Source organism: Camelus dromedarius, chromosome 23, assembly GCF_036321535.1.
Source record: "Camelus dromedarius isolate mCamDro1 chromosome 23, mCamDro1.pat, whole genome shotgun sequence".
NCBI classification, from domain to species: Eukaryota; Metazoa; Chordata; class Mammalia; order Artiodactyla; family Camelidae; genus Camelus; species Camelus dromedarius.
The window spans coordinates 26,601,616-26,619,702 of NC_087458.1; the positions used below are offsets into that span (position 1 = coordinate 26,601,616).

General features: G+C 42.6%; 1 pseudogene; it reads left to right on the top strand.

Moving 5' to 3' along the window:
• Positions 1 to 16,698: 16,698 nt before the first annotated feature.
• Positions 16,699 to 17,329, top strand: LOC105096239 (proteasome maturation protein-like; annotated as a pseudogene).
• The last annotated feature ends 758 nt before the right edge of the window (positions 17,330 to 18,087 follow it).

The following is an 18,087-nucleotide window of genomic DNA, read 5'->3' on the forward strand; positions in this document are numbered from 1 at the left end:
ACAAAGCCCACAAGAGATGGAAAGCAGCTTTCTTATTTCTTAGTTTGGAAGGACCTACTTGCTTTCTTTCTCCCGGTGCACCAGCTCATAATTTTTCTCTTTGAAATTTCCTAGAATGGGAGATTTATACCTCATTGCACAACCATGACTTAGGTTTCATAGTTTGTAGGGTAGATTTCAGATACTTTTGAGGATCACATTTCAACAGCTGCAGATCTCTTTTTCTTCTGGAAACTGGTGGCAAGGTGGACGCACATACTGACCTCGGTTATACCTGTTTCTTCCTTTATAGCTATGGTATCAACTCTCACCCGTGGCTGAGGACAGAACTCAAGGTTCCTGAGTCTGTCTCACCATAGATCATTCCTCTTCCAAACCAGAATATGCATCCCCAAGTTAGGAGTTCACCTTTGTGCCCTCTTGTGCAGGATTCTTAATTCTGTGTTTTGGGAACCCCACTAAGTTTCAGAATTCCCTGTGGGAGATGCATCTGTCTCTGACCACTCCCCTCCCACGATGTAGAGTGTGGCTGGGAAGTGGCCACCCAGCCAAGCACCACGTTGCCCAGCTGTTCAGTGACTGAGTCTGGGCCAGGGGACTGTGTGTGGAAGACGCACAGCGCTTAGAGACGTGCCCCACAGAAACCTCTCCTATTCTTCACCCTTTCTTTTTCCGTATCTGCCGGCTGAATACCGAAGATTGTGAGGTACTCGAGAAGGACTAAGGCGCAAGAAGGAGAGAGTCTGGCTCTGAAAGGCCAGGGGAGAGCCTGCCTGCTGACCAGGAACGCTGGCATTTAATTTTATGAGTGTGGGAGAAATCACCTCCTGTTGGGTTAAGCCAATATGATTTAAGGGTTTATCTGTTTGAAGTCAGTTAATTAATCTACATTGTCTGTCAGGCCTCCAGCAGGCCCACTGGAATCTCATATGAATTCCACAGGCCGTCAACTTTGATGTGCAAATTACCTGAGAGGTAAAGTTGATTACTCCCACCCACCTCCCTCCTCTGCCTTCTGTATCCCAAAGTCTAGAATTCTCATGTCCTGTCCAAGCCACTGTTTCTGGGGCCCAGGAAAGAAAATTCACAAAGGTGCCTTATGATTATAGACCCAGAGCACGAGAACGTGATGGTCCGGAAGCTTCTCATTCTCATAAGGACCTCTGCTTCATTCTGGATGCGCTCTTCCAGCATCAGGGCCACACACCTTAATGAGACACAGCGTTCCTCATCACTGACCAGCGCTGGGTAAACCTTCACCCCAAAACGAATACCGCCTGTGATTAGTTTTCTATTGCTGTGTAACAAATTAACAGAAAATTAGGAGTGTAGACAACACGAATTGATTATCTCACAGTTTCCATGGGCCAGGAATCCATAATGGGTTAGTTAAGTCCTTTGTTCAAAATCTTACCACGCTGACATCAAGGCATTGGCTGGGGTGGTGATTCTCATCTGAGGCTCAGGGTCCTCTTGCAAGCCCCCTGGCTGTTGGCAGCGTTCAGCCCCTTCCAGTTCTAGGGCTGAAGCCCCCGTCTTCCTGCTGGCTGTCGGCAGCTAGAGGTCGCTTGCAGTCCCTTGCCTCACGGCCCTCACTGCAAGTTCACAACATGGCTGTTTGCTTTCTCCAGGCCAACAAGAGAGCATCTCCTTGACGATTGCCCTTGTGAAGACCACACTTGACTAGCCAATCAGCACAGTCTTTTTCTCTTTTCACTAATTCATAACTCAACTGATTAGTAACTCATCACGGGAGTATTCCATTATATGCTCTGGTTTCACGCACATTCAAGAGGAAGGGATTGTACAGAGCATGTACACCAGGGGAGGGATCGTGGGGGCCAATGGAATTCTGCTTACCACACCATCCAACCCTTCTTTTCATTCATCACTGTAAGTTGCAATATAATTGTGCACATCTTTGGACCTTTTTCATTATTATATTGCTAATTCCTGCATAGTACCTGGAAAATAGTAGCTGTTTTAGGATTTTTGAATGAATGAATTAATCTTTTGGTCATCCTGATTGAATTTGAAAGACCCCCCCCCCACAATGTATTACCCACATGTTTATAAATTAGTCTTCTTTATTGTATGTTCATTTTTGTGAAATTCAGTTGTAAAAAATTTTCACTTGTCATTGTTCCAAATAATCTGGGAGTGAATTCTGCTTAAGGCTTCTGGCCTCCTGAGCAATGACTCCACTGGTATTTCAGATAAGGTCCCAACAGGAAACAGATGGCATCCCGAACTGGAGTAGTTCAGGGAAGGTTTAATAAAGGTACTTCTTACACAGATGTGGGTAGGGTGCAAGGACATTACAGGGTAGCTGAGTAACAGTTGGAGTTATTACACCCTCTAGGCCGCAAGGGACATAGAATGGGAGAAATTCCTGGTGTTTGCAAGGACAATGTCATGGGTTGAATGGTGGCCCCTAAGAAGATATTTCCCAGAACCTGTGAATGTGGCCTTATTTGGCAAAGGAGTCTTTGCAGATATAATTAAGTTAAGGATCTCAAGATGAGGTCATCCTGGATTTAGGGTGGGCTCTAAACCAATGGCAGGTGAGCCTGTAAGAGAAAGGGAGGTTTGAGGCACAGAGGAACAGCAATGGGAAGATGGAGGCAGAGATTGGAGGGATGCACCCGCAAGCCAAGGAACACCAAGGATTGCCAGCAGCCAGCAGCAGCGAGGAGAGAAGCATGGGACAGGGGCTCCTTGAGGGCCTCCAGGAGGAACCAGCACTGCCCACACCCTGATTTTGGACTTCTGTCTCCATTGCTATGAGAGAATAGATTCCCACTGTTTTAGGATACCAAGTTTGTGGTAATTTGTTATGGCAACCTGGGAAACCGATACTGATGGTGTGGTGGTGGCGGGGTACTGCCAGCCCGAGCTGACCCCGGGGGTAGCAGCTAAGAGAATGACACCCTAATCTCACTATTCTTTCCATCCTCCTGCGGGAGCTCGTCATTGGCTGAGCGCTGCCCAAAGCCAGAGGATAAAGGAGCTCAGTGATGTGCTACAGACCAGGACACACTCCTGGGAAAGGGAGAAGGGTGGAGACGAAAGATGGATTTGGAGGGGCAGATTGAAGATACACAGCTCTTTTTAGGTTATGATAGGGTAACCATGAATCCTTATTTGTCTGAAGTTGTTTGGTTTTTCCCTATTGTTTCAGTGGAAGGATTAATTTTGTGTCCTTTCCTTTTCCAGTGTCCAGGTTTGATAATAAATTACAGAGTCACGTTAGTTATAGATTAAAATCCCACTGGATCATTATTCAAATGGAGATAAAATCTGCTGTGGGGTGCGTTAAGCAAAGCAAGTCACCACGCCCATGAAGATGTCCCATCTCATGAAAGCCCTGTGGTCCTAACCATTCTTGACAAGTGTCAGGAGAAAATGTAAGACTTTCTGAAGTTAACACGAACATGCTTGTCTCCAAAACCTGGATCATATGCCCCATATCTTCTACATTTAACTTTTTCCACTTTTATCTTGAAGACCTTTTCATGTCAGGACACAGACCTTCCCTGTTCCTTTTAACTTCTGCATAGTACCCTATGTTGTATTTACCCTTTCCCCTATTGGTGAACGCATTATTTAAAGTTCCCTATGGACACAATGATTCAGTGACCATTCCTGTACATGCTTTTTTGTGTGAATGTGTATTTCTGGAATAGACACAGTGTAAGAGTTCTTAGCTACAGACAACGAGAATCCATTCTGGCTAGTTTAAGGGAAAGGAATTTACTAAAATAGCAGTTAGTTCACAGAATCATTAGGGAGGCTGGAGAAATGCTCCAGGTTAAGTTTGACAGACAAGGGTCCAGAGCTTCACTGTCAAAATGGGCTTCGGTTGCTGCTCCTGGCACTGACCTCAAAACTCCAGGGCACTTCAGCCTGGTGACGAACAGAGGTTACCATCTTTCCCACTGCTCTTGCTACAGGAGCGAAACCCCATGCAGATTCAATTTCATTACACTGCTCACTTCTGAGTTGAAGCCTTAAGTGCGTGTGTCCAATTGGTCACAGGCCTGTGCCCTGGCTAGCCACAAGGGAAGCCAGGCTTTAAAAACAGAAATCTGCCAGGAAGGCAGGCCTGACCATGTGGAAACTGACCAAAATGTTGGGAATCTATTTCAAAGATATGGTTAGGCTCACGTGACAGATGTCCAGTACGGGTAGCAGGAAGCAGGATTGTCTGCTTGCAGGATATATGCACTTGACATTCTGGCACACTCTGCCAAACTGCCTTCAAGAAAACGTAGACCACCGATATATGTAGGTATATGCATGACTGGGATGTTGTGCTGTACACCAGAAATGGACACATTGTAACTGATGGTACTTAATAAAAAAAGAAATAAGTAAATAAATAAAAAATTTAAAAAAAAAAGGTAGACCACTTCACCAATTGCCACCTTCACTGTATGATAATCTGTTTTCCCCTAATCTTCTTCAGCAATAGGTAATACTGTTTTTTCAATTCTTGTGACAATTTTTGACAACCTGGTGAAAAAAAGATCCAACTGTATTTAAAGCTGCTTTTTCTCAAAATTGTTTAGGTTAGCACATTTTTGTTTGTTTTTAACCATTTGTTCTTCTTCTGAGACATAGTTACTTATATCTTCTGCCATTTTTTATATTAGGTTGCCTTTTTGTTTCTTTGTCTGTTAATATTTGAACATCTCTATATATTCTAGGTGTCGATTTTCTGTGTGTGTGTGTGTGTGTGTGTGTTACATACATTGAAAATATTCTTCCTAGTGACCCTTTATCTCTTTTTCTTGTGTCTTTTATTTATAGGAAATCTAAATAAAATGGATAATCTTTTCAGAGTATTTTTTCTTGCTCAAGAAAGCTTTTCATGTCTTTTAGTATAAAATATCTTCCTTTATTTCCTTCAAAACTTTTTTAGTCTTATTGCTCATATTTAACTTTTCAATCCATCTGTAATTCTTTTTTTGTGTGTGTATTGTATGAGGTAGAAACTAAGGCTGTGTTTTTTTTTTCCCCCAAATAGAGTCATTTACTCCTCACATTGATTGAGGAGCCCGTTCTTAACATTTATTTAATTCTCACATATTTCTGTTTCTGGGGTCTCTGTTACATGACACTATGTTAATGTCAGCATATGGTACTTGCTCCTACACCACAGTTTTAATTATTGAATATTTATAATGTATTATGAGATGAGGCAATTTATTCCTCATTTTTCTTCTAGGGGGAAAAATAAGAAACCTGGGCTCTTCTCTAAATTTCTTTCCCAGGTATATTTTAGAGTGGGTTTGTTGAATTCTATTAAAATCATGTTGAGAATTTTTTTTTTATCGGGAGTGACTTTAATTTAAATATGTTTCTACAAGTGCAGGTATGTTACCAGAAGATATGTTTTATGAGGTATTCTATTGGGAGAAATTCATTAATTATCAGAGATTTGTTTAGAACTGGGACACAAATGACTTGCTAAGCAATGAGCAAGCGTTTTCTGCATTTCTTCATCACTTACCATGACTGTATTAAAAAATGGGGGAAAAAAATGAAAGCCCAGAAGGAAAACAATGGGAAAGAGCCCAGCAACCAAGTGCGAAAAAGCAAGAGGGGTTAGAAACAGTCAAAGCAGCATGTCCCAGGCTCCGCTCTGACCTGTACCCACTTTCTACCCATTTTGTTGTCTGGATTGGTCACCCCCATCTCTGCAGAAAAGTCAGTGGAGCCCAGATGACAGAAGCAGGGGCTTGACTTTCTCACCTATCAGCTTAAGTCCCTGTGCCTTCTCTGACCAGCCCTGAGTCTTTGGACAAATCAACTCATTGGAGTCTTAGTTATGGAGGCTCCTGGAAAGCTACCAGGGCATACCTGATGTAGAGATAAGAAGCAACTATATACAGAGAAACTCATCTTTTTTTGTTGTTTTTCTTAACATGTCCAATTTTTTTTTATTTACTTATTTGGGGGCGGTAATGTATTTACTTTATTTATTTATATATAGACATTTGTTTTTAGTGGAGGTACTGGGGATTGAAACCAGGACCTCGTGCATGCCAAGCATGCACTCTACCACTGAGCTATACCCTCCTCTGAGAAACTATTTTAAATAGCTCAGTGGAGTGTTTTTACACACAGACCAGAAAGAGAGTGGACCTGCTGTTTAGGAAACTCAGACTTCAGACTGTTGATGCCTCCCTGAGCGCTCACAGAGCAGTCAGATGTTACACTGAGGAGAGACAGGGCAGGGAGGCTCTGGAAGCAAATGAGACTTTATTAAGCATTAACTGTGTAGAAGGAAACATTATACTCTTCAGGAATGTGCAGAGCAAATTAGGTACCTAGGATACGACAGCCTCTGCCCTTAAGGAGGCTATTTTCTAGCTGGTGAGGGCAAAACCTCCCCGCCAGCAACACGAGAAACAGGACAGAGCAGAATGTATCCATCTAACGGAGGAGAGAAGAGTAAAACTCAGGACCTCTCCCTGAAGGGCCCCTCAAGTTTTGGGCTGTGTATGCAGAGCTAATGTCTGCTTACCTTTATCATCTCCCTCTGCCCACTGCTCCCAGGCAGGATGGAAAGTTCTGGACAGGAGCTGACACCTTTGGTGGGGTGGGTCTCACCGTTCCATTCCATTCCAGTACACTGGGGACTGGGTGACTTCTGCCAAAGGAGGAAGATAAATATTTTCCAGTGTGCACCTGTAAGAATATGTGCTCTCACGCGGTCTCTTTGGGCCTTCGAGATGTTTCTGGTTACACTTGTCCCTCCCTCTAATGGTTTGCTTTCTTTTGCTCCTGCTGTCAGGCACTTAGAGGAGCCGTGGACAAGGTGCAGAAACACAGAGACTATCCAGAAAAGGCCTGGGTTACCCACACCATCTGCACATCATTTAAGATCCCTTACTCCTATCTTAAGTCTTATGTTGAAAGCATAAAACTTAATAAATATTTGGGAGTGTGCTCACATTAAACATACTGAGCATCTATCCAGCCTCTTCATTTGTCTGTAACAGACAGATTTGGGGGACCACCAAGGAAGCCCCTCCGCTTCCCCCAAATCTCTCTCCATTGGACAGTAGATGAACCTGAAAAACCACCTTTGAAATCAATTTTGGGGCATTAGGGTGTCATTTCTTATTAAAATGCAGGTATGTTGAGACAAGTAGACTTAGTGAGCTACTTATATTTAATATGAATTAGCTCTTCAACTTTATTCTAATTGTCACCTGCTATGTGTCTGATACATCATACAGTTAGACAGAGTCCTGAGCACTAGATGGCATTCAGCTGCATTAGAAGGACTGTATCCAAGGCAAGCATCTTCATGTTAAAGGGGATGGCAAAGAACAAGGTAAAGGGAATGTGACGCATGCCCTGGGCATACAAATGGTCCTGGGTTTATTGTAAGAGGTACATGGAATAGGAGTTTCTCTGGGAGGGACAGGCTTGCTGACAGGAGAGGAAATTCATGTGATGCTGACATCACAGTCTTCTGCATAATTGTCTGTCTTTACCATATTAGCTATTAGTGGGGCAGAGAGGCAGCATGCATATGCTGACAGCGCCCCTAGTGGAGAGGAGGACAGTTTACACCCAGGCCACAGCACTGCCTCTGAGCTCTGTCTCAGCCCTCAGCTTTTCCCTTTCCTACACCCATTTAATACCAGAAAGCCTATTCTGTCCATGCCCTTGAGTGTAAAGGTCATTTCTTGCACGTGGGAGAGTGAGAATCTGAATGTAAAAATGCTGCAGAAGAGAGAGAACTTAAGGTTGCTTTAGAGAGGCACTTACCTTTCTTATTCCATTTTAACTTCGACTTTCTTTTCTTTTTCTCACCCAGGTGTGGCATAGGTGGGCTAGCAATTCACTGTATTCATTTCTTTTTCTTCCTTTGTATGCTGATAAACTACATTTGTGGATGCAGACTGGCAACTGAGCTCTAGGCAATGGAGTGTGAATGGAAATGATATATATTATTTTCTGGTCATGAAATCCTGTCTGACACACTCTTCCATGCTACTTTCCTTGCCTCTGGATTTATACAGACTATCACAGCTTACCTGGAAGCCATCTGTTGTTGCGGGTGGAGGAGCCCCAGCACGAAGTAACAGGTTACCTGGATCACTCCTTTCAGGAGGACTATACTTCGTTCAGGAACACTCTTTTTTTTTTTTACTACAAGTGGTCAGGAAATACTTTTTTTGTTTCAGCAATGGATATTCTTCACGTTGTTTGTCACAGCAGCTAGTTCACCAGAGCTAATGCAAAACCAATACGTAGCCTCTATCAACAAATTTGGAAAAACCCATAAGCAACAAATGAGAGACAAATAAGCACCTACAATTCCAAACCTGATGACAACCACTGTTAATGTTTTGCTGTAGAATCCTAGCTTTAGGAAGGCAGGGTGGTGAAATGGGGGAGGGGGGATGACTGGGAAAAGAGAACAGGATTGTGGTCCCAATTTCCCCCTAAGTAGCAGAGCTTTGGTTTCTCTATTAGAGAAGAGAAAAAGCTTTGGCATCTGTGTTTTCCAAGGAGAAAGAGAGAAAAAGAGAGAGAGGGGGGAAAGAAAGGGAGGGAAGGGGAGGGAAGGGAGGAAAGAGAAGAGGAAGGGAGGAAAGAGAAGAGGGAGGGAGACAAAGGGAGCGAAACATGGCATTGCTGCATAGAAGGGAGTGATTTTGTTACCCCACATTTTTTTCTTTTTAGCTGGTAGTTTAAACACCCAGAAACCTTTATAGAGCTAAATGCTCAGGGAGAGCAGGCGCAGAGGGAAGCCCTGCGCATGGCGCTGTAAGAGTAAACCAGGGAAGGGAAATCTCCGATACTGTCTTTGGTTCTTGCCTTTGCTCTGGGGGATTGCTGAGCTGCTCTGAGCAGAAGTGGCCTCTGTGCAGCCAAGTCCGTTACTCCCCCAAGTATTTACCATCAGCAAAGAGCCAGCGCCTGTTTCTAAGTAGTCCAGTTCCACCTAGATTGGACGGCAGTGTCAGAAAAGGCTGTTTTAGGTCACTAGCCATGATACCTACAGCTCCTCAGAGCTGTGGGTCTAAGGGACATGGTGGACATGGAGGGACAAACAGACACCACTCACGTCCTGACCACCACAGTAATCTCCACCTCTTGGCCATTTCTGGCAGCTGGTTGCCAGTGGCCAGAGGAGGCGAGAACGGCCAGGCCAGGCTGAAAGCGGCCCACCTGAGGACCAGGAGCCCCACTGAAGGGCCCATCCGGGCGGCTCAGCCCCACCTTGGCCGGGCACCGAGGCTACACGGTGCTCATTAAAACATGAACATCCTGACCAGGACTGTGAAGACAGGAGTTGCCCATCCCAAACCAGACACTGCCCACAGGCAGCCGAGGAGGAAGCCAAAGGTGGTGAATGATTAGCAGGACTGGCGGCCAGCGCCAGAGTCTGTGGACACCGAGTACCTGGGAAGAGTTTCATGAGGAAAGCTCAGTTTGACCGCAGGAGCCCACGGAGGTCCTTCATGGCCGGCTGCTCCACGGCGAGGCTCCCCTCAGAGCCGCCCCCCACCCACCACCCCACATTCTTGAGGGGCCCCAGGCTCAGCCACTGCCCCTTGTCTGGCATGAAATGTCAGAGTGAGCCAGAAAGTCCTCAGGAATTCAGTGCACGTGAATTTACTAAAGGCTGTGAGAGAATCTTGTCCTCACAAAGCTTACAATATAAAGTGAAGTAGGGGGTGGGTATAGCTCAGTGGTAGAGTGCGTGCCTAGCATGCATGAGATTCTGGGTTCAGTCCCCAGCACCTCCACTAAAAAAATAAAATATGTAAATAAATAAACCTAATTACTTACCACCCCCCAAAAAAAAATCAGAGGGAAAAAACCCAGAAATTTTTTTAAAAAGTAAAAAGTAAAGACACACACACACACACAACGAAATGTACAAATACACACTTGTTAGAGAATTGTTAGAATTCGAGAATGTCATGCTGAGTGATGTGTAGAGTGCATATTAGAATATGTCAGTGACAGGAGGTGTTCAGGCAGGAGGTTCCAGGTTAGTCAGAATCAACCCTAGGTGTATCTCAGAAAACTGCCAGTAACTCGGGGAAGGCTTCACTGTCCAGTTCTTTCAAAGGCCTTTAGAACCAGTCTAAAGGAATCCTTCCTTTCTTATCACTGCAGGGCCGATATGGCTAACAACCCAGTGCTGTACTGTATGGCTTGTAGACGGGCAGGGCCAATTAAATGCTTGCCCCCAACATTCCCTAATGCCAAGATGAGAGCACCTGTCGGGGAAGGCGTGGGACTCAGAGAGTTGGAACAGGGAAACAAGTGAAGCTGAGAAATCTGAACTCCCCAATTCCATAGGACCTCTCTTTCTAATGGAGGAAACCTCTCTCCCCACCTGCACAAAAGTCTTGCTCTGCATAAACACCCGTCAATGACCGCACCTGGGAGCGTTCCATCACAGGGGGATGCTAGTCTCTGTAGGACCTGCTCCCACCACTCTTACTACCCCCACGTCCATAACGAGAGTAGATCCCAATATGGCCCAGAGAAGGGTGTACGAGGCCTGGGCTGAGGTGGGAGAGGAATCAACGCACCAAAAGGAGTGTAAACTCACCAATCCGGATTGGCCAGAGTGTGGGGAGCGTGGATGTGAACGAGTCCTACAGGTGCTCGGCCATGTAACGTGAAACTGGAGAGCTGAGTGAGCCACAGTTATCAATATGAGTTTACTTTCCTGAGAGTCTAGGTTTAATATGTGGCTTGAGCACCTGACAATGCTGTAAAGAGTCTGCTAGGTTGGCCAATTGGCACCTGGCCTCAGTGGCGGCCATTGGTGAAGGTGGCATGTTGGAATTTCCCTGGCGAATTCTAGAGAAGCACTGCCAGATAAAACTTTCTGTAAACATAGGAATTTTCTATAATCTGTTTCTGTAAAGGTAGGAATTTTCTAAAATCTGTTTCTATAAAGATAGGAATTTTCCATAAACTTCTAGCCATTTGTGGATATTGAGCACTTGAAATGTAGCCAGTGCAACTAGAGAATTGAATTTTTAATTTTAGTGAATTTAAATTTAACTAGCCACACGTGGATAGTGGCCATTGTATCAAAGGATGTAGCTCTAGTGTAGAGCCTGAAGGCTCAGGGGAAATGGCAAGGAGGCTTCCTTTTTTGTTGTTCTTGATGGTGTGTAAATGAGCGCTTACTGTATAATTCTTTCAATTTTTCTTTTATTCATTTATTTTTTATTGAAGTATCGTTGATTTACAATGTTCTGTTAGTTTCTGGTGTACAGCACAGTGATTCAGTTATACATTTATATATATATTATTTTCATTACAGATTACTACAAGCCATTCAATATAGTTTCCTGTGCTCTACAGTAGGACCTTGTTGTTGGTCTATTTTATACATAGTAGTTTGTATCTGCTAATCCCAGACTCCTAATTTATCCCTCCTCCACTCCTTTCCCCCTTTAGTAACCATGTTTGTTTTTTATGTCTGTGAGTCTCTTTCTGTTTTGTAAATAAGTTTATTTGTGTTATTTTTTTAGATTCTACATATAAGTCATATCATATGATATATGTCTTTCTCTGTCTGACTTACTTCACTTACTATGATAATCTCTAGGTCCATCCATGTTGCTGCAAATGGCATTATTTTATTCTTTTTTATGGCTGAGTAGTATTCCACTGTGTGTGTGTGTATGTGTCTGTCTGTCTATCTATCTATCTATCTATCTATCTATCTATCTATCTATCTATCTATCTCACAACTTCTTTATCCAATTGTCTGTTGATGGACATTTAGGTGGCTTCCATGTCTTGGCTTTTGTAAATAGTGATGCTATGAACACTGAGGGGCATGTTTCTTTTCAAGTTAGAGTTTTCTCTGGATATATGCCCAGGAGAGGGATTGCTGGATCATATGTTAAATCTGTTTTTAGTTTTTTGAGGAACCTCCATACTGTTTTCCATAGTGGCTGCATCAGATTACATTCCCACCAACAGTGTAGGAGGGTTCCCTTTTCTCCACACCCTCTCCAGCATTTATTGTTTGTGGACTTTTTAACAATGTCCATTGTGACCTGTGTGAGGTGATACCTCTCTGTAGTTTGGATTTGCATTTCTCTGATAATTAGTGACACTGAACATCTTTTCATGTGCCTGTTGGCCATCTGGATGTCTTCTTTGGCGAAATGTCTGTTTAGGTCTCCTGCGCAATTTTGGATTGGGTTTTTATTGTTGTTGTTGTTACTGAGTTGTATGAGCTGTTTATATATTCTGGAAATTAAGCCCTTGTTAGTTGCATCATTTGCAAATATTTTCTCCCATTCTGTAGGTTGCCTTTTCGTTTGTTTTTGGTTTCCTTAGGAGACTTCCTCGTCTATCTGAGGCCACTCTGGCTGCATCCCATGGGTTTTGATACATGGGGTGCTCTCATTATCACTCACTTTTGAATAATTTTTCCATTTCTGTTGTTTTTTTCTTTAACCCAAAAGTTATCTAGAAGAACATACTTTAATTTCCAAAGAAATTGTATCTTTTTTCTTTCATTACTCTTCACGTTGACTTTTTTCTGCTTCTTAAAATATGTTGTTTTTCTTCATTAATGCTATGATAAGTACCTAATGATTCTATATTCCTATAGTTTTTATATGATATATATGAAGATTCCTGAGAGGTGTGTGTTATGTTCTTTGACTATGACTCCATATTTGTTCATTTCTTCTTCTATTTCTATCAGTTTTTATTTTATGCATATAGCTGCCCCAATGTTAATGCATTAAAATTGATAATTGCTATATCCTCTTGTGAGTTACATGTAATTGAAAGAAGAAAATATATTTTCCCTTTTAATTGTTAGTGCTTCTCATCTTTAATTTTCTTTTGTCTGATGTTAATATTCTAACATCTATTTTCTTTTATTATTTTTCTAGTGTTCTTTCATGCCTATGTTTTCAACGTTTCTGTGCCCAGTTTAAGCATATATCTTGTACTCAGCATATAGCTTGACTTTATGTTTTAACCTGTTCTGAAAATCTATTACTTTGACAGAAGAATTTAAGGTGCTTACATTTATTGGGATCATTGATATATTTGGACTTATTTTTAGCGTTTTATTTTATGCTTGCATATTTCTTTTTTTTTTTTTTTTGGTCCTGACCCCAATTCCTCATTGAAAAGTATTTCCATAGGAATGAATAACTTACATTTACTAGAATTAAAATTTCCGCTGAAACAAAGATATGTCTGTTAGAATGGAAGGTATGGGAACTTGGGATTGGCAACACATTACTGTGCTCCTGTGTTCCCCGGCTTCCCTCACCCCTCCGATTCCGGCTTAGTAACACTTTACAAACTGTCCTGCTGAGTCTTGGGGCCTTGACGTGCCGTACGGGCATGTCATGTAGGCAGAGTTGTCCTTGGGTTCTCATGGCATCACTTGCTTCTGTGACAACCTCTATTCTTTCATTCCTCAAATAAATGAATTTTTATATATGAAATTTCATAAAAACCAAGGCCTGACCCACTGGTACCTCATTCAGAGCGGCACCGTCCAAGGCGGCAGTTACTCGTTAATCCCTTTCCTGCCTGCTAAGAACACATTTTGAGGTAGCCTAACAAAGCAACAGGATGAGGCGGTTAGTAGCCCAGACCCTGGGACTGCCCTGCCGTGGCTGGAATCTCAGCTTCATCACTTTCTCTGTCATCTGGTGGTTGTAAGATCTCAGTCCAGTAACTGTATTTCTCCTGGTCACGCTTTCCTCATAAGAAAAATGGGATCAATTGTAGCATCACCTCAGATGACGGGGAGCATTAGAAGACAAAATCCACGTGAAGGCGCTCGGCACAGTCCCCAGCACACAGTAAGAACCAGAAAAAAAACGGTAGCTGTTACTGTTAACAATCATCTTAGTCCACACCCAGGACTCTAGACAAGGCTGTTTTCACACCAACTGTCATTTCTTAATTACCTTCCCCTTCACTGAAGGAGAGCTGTGGGACTCCTCGAAGACTTACCATGTCTCTAGGAGAAGACACAATCTACTTCTCCTGATAGTCTTAGCATCGCAAGGCTGGTGAAGTCCATGAACAGAGGGTCCAGGGTTTAGACAGGTGCTACACACACTGACCTCGTACTGATAACCTCTGCCCTCCTTGTACGTTTTGTCTACAGTCGCTGGATTAAGAAGACCTGGCCTGAATGAAATACTCAGTCCTGGGTCTTTTCATGTTCCAAATCAACTTTAGTGAGCAAACAGGGAAAGATCAAGAGGGCTGCGACTGGGACGTCGGGGGAACTTTGAAGTAGAAGCCAGGAGGGGGTAGATGCCCTCTGGACTCGCGCCAGCGTTTGCTCTTGATGACAGCAAACCCTCAGATCTCGTTCAGCTGAGCTGCAAACAAGGGGCTCTGGTACCAGCGTACCTGAGATTTCACCTTTTGCAATGCCTCCGTGTTCCTCATTCAACAAACATGAGTTGAATACCTACTACGAGCAAGAAACTTGCTCTAATGCTTTTATTACATGCTTTGGGTAATACCAAGGTGAATAAGACACTGTCACTGCCCGCAAGGATTTTTTTTGTTCTAGCAGAGGAAACGAGATATACACAAACGGCCACATTATAAAGGGGAAGATGACATGTTGGAAAAGAGGTAAAATGTTCTATCAGATTGAGGAAGGAGCAATTGCTTCTGCCTTGGAGGCACCCAAGACTGCTGTGCAAGGTAGTTAGAAGCGAGCTACCCTTTTAAGAAAGATGGGATCTGGACCCACGGGGATGAGCGGTGGCCTTTCAGCTGGCGCGTACATGGTGAGCACTGGCAGGGGAGTCCCGGGGATGTTCTGGGGACGGCAGGTTGTACCTACCCTGTCTCTTCTAGCTGTGTTTTCATGGGAAAAAAATCTCTTAAATAATTTGAGTCTCATTTTCTTCATGGGACTAGTTTGGTATATGCCTCAGAATAATTATAAAGTTTAAATGACTTGTAATAGGCAAGTGTGTAGATCATTGTATGTGCTTCAGTAATGGTCATTAGTGTCCCTCTTGCCTGCTTTCATTTCTCCCCTTCATTCCAGTCCCTAAGCTAGTGAGAAATAGATTCTTAGGAATTTCTACTGGGATATGGAGTTTGGGGGCAAAAAAGGGGGAGATCTGCAGGTCAGTACTGATGTTTAAATACAGAGGTTCAGAATTGCCACAGGCAGCCCGCAAAAGAGACAGTCCCCTCCCGTCACCAAAGGGCCCTAGTGTCCTGGATAGAACTGTCCCCAGCTTTGTTGCAGACTCACGGATGGCATGGGCATCTTTTCCAAGTGTCTTGTCACATCCACATCACCAAAGAGCTTGTCTTTCACAGTCATTTCCTTCACTGCTTCCCCAGCCCTCTGGTTGAAGACTTTCCCAGAAAGGAGCTTAAGGAAGCCTCAGCTGCTCTGCTCCTAGCGGAGCCAGTTTTCTGTGTCAGGAGCAACAGACCTCATTTGGAACTCTGTCTTGTCATTTTCCACTTTTTGGTATTCGATTCAATAAATACTTGAAGCAGGATCTTAACTGTAATTCACTCTTTTGTCTCCAAGTTTCAGCAGAGGCTTCAAAGGCTAGTAGTACAACTGTTGATGAGAAATCTTATTGTTAGTCCCAGGGGAGGTGCTGGGGCCTCTTGCAAGACTTTCAAGGGAAGGCCTGGAGTCGTGCTGCTGGTCTTTGCCCATCTCATCCAGCTTAGCCCATATAAGAAATTGAAGTTGACAAGAGATGGGAAAGCGAACATTTCTTTGCAGAGAATGTCAGTGAAAGGGCATAAATTGCCTCCAGCTTGCACCCAGACATGAGAGCTCATTCAGCCAATGAGAGTCTGTGCCACAACCACACTGTATTAAGAGTCATGGGGGTCACCAAAGTGAATAAGCCTATTACTTGCAATCTAGGAGCTAAGGAACAGTAACTCCTTTAATGACAGGCAAACCCTGAGAAGCCTGACAGCAGCATTCCACTGGAATATAGGGAAATGGGAAAGAAATCCCATCTTAGGACCTGGAGCCTTTGTAGAAGGGGATCTGAGCTGGATAAATGGCACTGGTGGGGCAGAGGCATTTAATACAAACAGAGCTGCTTGAGACAAGATAGGTGTACAAGAAAGCACAGGAATGCTTGGAGATCAAGATCATACAGTCTGTGCACCCAGTGTTCATAACAGCACTGTTTACAATAGTCAAGTCCTGGAAGCAATCTAAACGTCCATCGACAGATGATTAGATAAAGAAGTTGTGGTGTATTTATACAATGGAATACTACTCAGCCATAAAAAAGAATAAAATAATGCCCAGAAAGAGAGAAAAATACCATATGATATCACATATGTGAAATTAAAAAAAAAGACACTAATTAACTCATTTATAAAGCAGAGACAGACTCATAGAAAACAAACTTACAGTTACCAGAGGGAAGTGGGGGTGGGGAGGGATAAATTGGGAGTTCAGAATTTGTAGATTCTAACTACTACATATAAAATATGTAAACTACAAGGTCCTACTGTATCGCACAAGGAACTATATTCAACACCTTGTACTGACCTGTAATGAAAAAGAATATGAAAAGAAATATATATGTATAAATGAATCACCATGCTGTAGACTAGACACTGATACAACATTGTAAGTTGACTATACTTCAATCAATCAAAAAAAAAAAAAAGATCCTGGAGAGGGTGTGCACAGAGCGAGTTGAAGATGAATGCCAGAGTGCTTGGATCTCAGCTAAAGGACTGTATTCCAGTTACTGAACTGTCACCAAGTGGACCTTTTAAAGTCATGATCTTCTTCGAAAAGGTTTTTCCTGTGTGAAAAAGGAACTTCTGCCCAGTCATCCTCTTGAATTATTGGAAAAGAATTTCCAGCTCAACCAAGATAAAATGAACTTTTCCGCACTGAGAAACATCCAGGGTCTATTTGCTCCACTAAAGTTACAAATGGAATTCAAGGCAGTGCAGCAGGCCCAGCGTCTTCCATTTCTTCCAAGCTCAAACCTTTCACTGGATATTTTGAGGGGTAATGATGAGACTATTGGATTTGAAGATACTCTTAATGACCTGTCACAAAGTGAACTAATGGGGGAACCACACTTGATGGTTGAATATAAGCTCGGTTTACTGTAATGCATTGTGCTGTTCATGGAAACAGAGGGGCTGCTTCTTGTTTATTTAGTCTTCTCTTTACTATAATTTGATGTGCACAACATTGAAAGTACTGACATCTAAGAATTTTTGCCTAAATAGTATCTGTGACCATTTGAAATTATTTGAGTCTTTGGTTTAAGGCCATGTGGTAATTGAAAGCACTAAAAGGGAGGTGATTTTAAAACTTCTCATTTATATTAAAACAGTAGCCTTCTATGTCTTTAAAAAATTGTTGCTAATTAATATTATAAAACCGTCCACAGGTTCCAATTCAGTCTGTTTCCTAGTTATTCAAATGGAATATTTGAGTCTGCAGCTTCATAGTAGCATTTTTCAGAATAAACCTTTGTAGTCGATTTCGGTGGCAACACTTCCAAGTAAGTACAAAATAAAAGTATTGTATTTTACCTTGTTTCAGTATATAGTCCATTAATACTCATAAGGATAATATTTGCTATTCTGATGCTACTTTAGAATTATAACTATATTCTTTGATTCTTTCATGTTGAAAAGTATAAGTTCAGAGGTTTTGATTTTGGTCTTTAAAGTGAAAAATAAAAGAACAAACAGATGTTGATAAGAAAAAAAAGATCCTGTAGTCTGTGATTGTGACAATGGGAATGAAAATTGCAGTATGTTTTAAAGATAAACATAAAACAAATTCTTACAGTGCTTTATAGTTTGGAAACCTTTTTTGGATATCTTACTAAATTTGACAAATACCGCAGCCCATGGAACAGGTGGGGACTGTGCTCTTTAATCTTATTTAACAAATGAAAAAACTGTAGGTCAGCATTACTATCTTACCCAGCAGAACAGGGCTAGCCAACTAGGATCTGAACCCAGGCTGCCTGGTTTCAGGTTTTGTTAGTTGTTTCATAGCATTTAATCCTGTCCCTCCATGCAAGTTAGGTGCAGTTT